This window comes from Arachis ipaensis, chromosome B6, assembly GCF_059453495.1.
Source record: "Arachis ipaensis isolate K30076 ecotype BB chromosome B6, ASM5945349v1, whole genome shotgun sequence".
In the NCBI taxonomy this organism is placed as follows: Eukaryota; Viridiplantae; Streptophyta; class Magnoliopsida; order Fabales; family Fabaceae; genus Arachis; species Arachis ipaensis.
This window is the reverse complement of record NC_142441.1, coordinates 48,582,195-48,586,961: the sequence shown is the minus strand read 5'-3', so window position 1 is coordinate 48,586,961 and position 4,767 is coordinate 48,582,195. Positions and strand designations below refer to the sequence as shown.

At 40.1% G+C, this 4,767-nt stretch overlaps 1 non-coding gene across 1 annotated transcript; it reads right to left on the bottom strand.

The window, feature by feature from the left end:
- Nucleotides 1-4,406: 4,406 nt before the first annotated feature.
- LOC148555477 (small nucleolar RNA R71) lies at nt 4,407-4,513 on the bottom strand. Its single transcript, XR_015887050.1, has one exon. It is a non-coding gene; the product is annotated as a small nucleolar RNA R71 (small nucleolar RNA).
- Between the last annotated feature and the right edge of the window lie 254 nt (nt 4,514-4,767).

Below are 4,767 nucleotides of genomic sequence, written 5' to 3'. Positions count from 1 at the left end.
AATTCTAAAACCTAAGAGAGAGGAGAGAACCTATCTCTCTCTCTCTAAAACTACATCTAAAAACCTAAAAATGTATTATGAAAGTTGTTCTTTTTTTTATGAATGAATTAATTGATTCCCCCACTTTATAGCCTCTAATCTGTGCTTTCTGGGTCAAAAACTGGCTAGAAACAGCCCAGAAATTGCCCCCAACGATTTTTGGTCCATACAGGTCGTGGCAGAGTCACGCGGAAGCGTCGTCCACGCGTTAGCATGGATTGGGTTTTTGCCAGGTCACGCGTCCGAATGGCCCACGCGTGCGCATCGCCTGGCTTCGAGGCAGCTATGGCAAATTAATGTTAGCTTTCCAACGTAACTGAAACCGTGTCATTTGAACTTCTGTAGCTCAAGTTATGACCGTTTTAGTGCGAAGAGGTCAGGTTGGACAGCTTTAGCAGTTCCTTCATCTTCTTGTATTCCTTCCAGTTTTGCATGCTTCCTTTCCATCCTCCAAGCCATTCTTGCCCTATAAACCTTGAAAACACTTAACACACATATCAAGGCATCGAATGGTATAAAGGGAGAATTAATATTTGATAATTTAAAGGTCCAAGAAACATGTTTTCAATCAAAGCACATGATTAGGAAGGAAAATGTAAAACTATGCAATTAGTATGAATAAGTGAGTCAAGAATTGATATAAACCACTCAATTGAGCATAAGATAAACCATAAAATAGTGGTTTATCAGTTACCCAAGACAGAGAGATAATTTAGAGATACAAGAGGAGAATCTGTGTACCATACATAGGAGATCTGCGACATGAAGTGTTGACAGAGGCTCACAAGAGCGGATTCTCAATTCACCCTGCAGCTACTAAGATTTACCATGACTTGAAAGCGATGTTCTGGTAGCCAGGAATGAAGAATGATGTGGCAGTACACGTATCCAAGTGTCTTACGTGTCAAAAAGTGAAGATATATGGTGGACGAAGCTGACTCTGCACGTTTCGCAAAGATATACCAGCAAGTATACCATGTCGTCCAACTAATACCTCAGGTGAGTGAGGGTCGATCCCACGGAGATTGTTGGTTTGAGCAAGCAGTGAATACCATGCAAATCTTAGTTAGACAGATAGAAAAGATAGTTGTCACTAGAAAATGCATAAAACAGATAAATAAATAAAACGTTACTAGATAGGTGTGAAATCTATGGTATGAGAACGGTTGAGGCTTCGGAGATGCTTCTTGATGCCAGGGAATTTTGGCTAGTTTTACTGACCTTTTCTTTATGGTTTTAAGGTAGTTTCATGCATTTTCTTAGGAAATAAGCAAGTTTTGGGTAAATAATCACTTACATATTGATTCAAGCAAACATTGTGAATTTTACATGATTTCATGAGAATTATGCATGAATTAAAGGACAAATTGGATGATGCATGTCTCATAACTTGGATAAGAGCTTTGATGCACTTTATTGCTTGATTTCAGGATAAAGGAAGCAAGGAAGAACCACGTTAGCAGCCACGTTAGTCTAGCTAACGTGACCACTAATGTGGAATGAAGGCTAGCTTGCAACGTTAATGAGAAAAGTGATTGCCAATAACGCCTTTGTGAGCCATCATAGCCCACGTTAGTTGCCACGTTAACTATGTTAATGTGGAAGCCAACGTGGAAAAGAAGTAGAACTCCAACGTTAGTGGTAAAAGTAAGTGCCACTAACGTTCCAAAAGGGGCAATTGGCCATGTTAAGAGCCACATTAACTTAGTTAACGTGAGCTCTAACGTGGAAGAAGAATATGATGCCAACGTTAGTGACAATCACCTTTGTCACTAACGTTGGACTAAGCCCATATTGGCTACGTTAAAAGCCACGTTAACTTAGTTAACGTGGACTCTAACCTGAAGGGAGCAAGAATCACCAACGTTAGTGACACTCACCTTTGTCACTAACGTTGGATTGAGCCACTATGAGCCACGTTAGTTGCCACGTTAATTACATTAACGTGGAAGCTAACATGGAGAAGAGGGATGATGAGCCAACGTTAGTGACACTCACCTTTGTCACTAACGTTGGAGATGGCTATCAATACCACGTTAGAAGTCACGTTAACTTAGTTAACGTGAACTCTAACGTGGGAGGTAGGGGCGTTCTGAAGCGTTAGTGACAAAGGTAAGTGTCACTAACGCTCTCGAAGATTTGGCAAGCCTACGTTAAAGGCCACGTTAACTATTCTAACGTGAACTCTAACGTAGGGAGAAAGGGGTACTCTCAACGTTATTGAAAAAGGTAAACCCCAATAACGTTTGCGAAGGGCCAAGTATCAACGTTAGTGGTCACGTTAGTGCCACTAACGTTGAAGTTAACGTGGACCACTTTGGGTTAGGAACATTAGTGAAAAAGGTGATTGTCACTAACGTTCTCAACCCCACATTTTCACTTAACGTTAACACCACTAACGCCCTAAGCTAAAGTCCCTGCCTACTTCACACTTTCTCTGCAAGTAAGCTGAGCCCACTGAAGAAGATAACTGCTTCAACTAAAGATCCAAAGGCCTATATCCAAGACTTGAAGAGCCAACTAGAAAATCAGAAGAGTAGTATAAATAGGGAGAGCTTTGAACTAGAAAAGGAGCTTTTTGGCATTATTAGAATTACTCTCTGTATTTTACTTTCTCTGCACTTCTAGTTTAACTTTCAGAATATACTCTCCATCTTTGCTTTCATTTCCCAGAGCTATGAACAACTAAACTCCTTTCATTGGGTTAGGGAGCTCTGTTGTAATTTGATGGATCAATAATAGTTTTCATAATCCTTCTTCTTTCTTTTCTCTTGATTTTACTAGAAAGCTTTTTAAATCTTCATCCAATTGAGTAGTTATCTTGGAAAAGAAGCTATTCATACTTGGATCTCTTTTGAACCTTGGAAAAGGAATGAAGAGATCATGCTAGAAATGCTTTCTCATGTTGGACCAAATTGGGGTTTGGGCGGATATCGTGACATATAATTCTCCCAATACTTTGATTTGGAAATACATGTGGTATAATCAGTGACACACTTCATCTCTTCTCATGAGCAATTAGACCAAGGAATTGGCTATTGATCTGATTTGAGAGATTGAATTACCAAGGAATTGGAATTCAATCACTTAAGATTGCCAAGGAGATCAATGAATGCATTGATTGAGGAAGAGATGAAAATGAACTTGATCCGGAGAATACAACATCTCCTAAGCCCAATGAATTCCCCATTTTTGATCTTACCCATTCTCTTTACTTATTGCCATTTACTTTCATGCTAAACTTCCCTTCCCATTTAAGATTCTGCAATTTACTTCCCGTAATTTATTTTCTGCTATTTACTTTCCCGCCATTTAATTTCTTGCAATTCTCAACTCACTTTCTGCTTAGCTCAACTAGAACATTCTTCCAATTAAAGTTGCTTGACCAATCAATCCCTGTGGGATTCGACCTCACTCTACTGTGAGTTTTTACTTGACGACAAGTCGGTATACTTGCCGAAGGAAATTTGTTGAGAGACAAGTTTTCGTGCATCAAGTTTATGGCGCCGTTGCCGAGGATTGATTTTGTATCAACAATGATTAAATTGGTGGATAACTAGATTGAGCATTTGTTTTTATTTTGTTTGATTTAAGTTTATTTGAGTAATTTACTTTCTGTTCAGCTATTTTCTTCCCTTTCCCCTACCCATTTTCTTAGTTGTTTACAATTCAGTCACTAACCCACTAACTGTTTAATATATTGCATCACTCACACTAACAACATTTCTGTAGAAATTACTATCTGCATCTATCTCTCTTGCTTTTGCTTTGTTGGTTGTATGACAGGTAGAAGAAGCGGGGCTTCAACTTCCTTTGATTATGAACCTGAGAGGACCTTCCTTAGATTAAGGAGGGAAGCAAGAGGAAAAAGAGTAGTTGGTGCTGAGGAAGAGGAAGAGTACTTTGAACTAGACATGGAGGAGAGTATGGAGAACCATCATGAAGAAGAGGCTCACAACCATGGCAGAGAAGGTCCAGCGCATCAAGCTGGACAAGAGAGAAGAGTTCTGGGTTCTTACATCAACCCAAACCCAGGAAACTGTGGAAGTAGCATCCAAAGGCCAACCATACATGCCAACAACTTTGAACTAAAGCCACAGCTCATCACCCTTGTTCAGAACAATTGTTCATTCAGAGGAAGTGTCCAAGAAGACCCCAATCAATATCTAACCACCTTTCTGAGGATATGCAATACTATGAAGTCTAATGGTGTTCATCCTGACACCTATAGACTACTTCTATTTCCCTTCTCACTCAAGGACAAGGCATCTAAATGGCTGGAATCCTTTCCAAAGGAGAGTTTAGCAACCTGGGAAGATGTGGTGAACAAGTTCTTGGCAAGATTCTATCCTCCTCAACGGATCAACAGGTTGAGAGCTGAGGTACAAACATTCAGGCAGCAGGATGGTGAGACTCTATATGAAGCATGGGAGAGGTTTAAAGACTTGACAAGAAGATGCCCGCCAGATATGTTCAATGAATGGGTGCAGTTGCACATTTTCTATGAAGGCCTTTCGTATGAATCAAAGAAGGCAGTAGACCACTCATCCGGGGATCTCTGAACAAGAAGAAGACCATTGAAGAAGCCATAGATGTCATTGAGACTGTAGCAGAGAATGACTACTTCTATGCTTCTGAAAGAGGCAATACTAGAGGAGTGATGGAGCTGAACGATGTGGATGCACTGCTAGCTCAAAACAAGATGATTACCAAGCAATTAGCTGACCT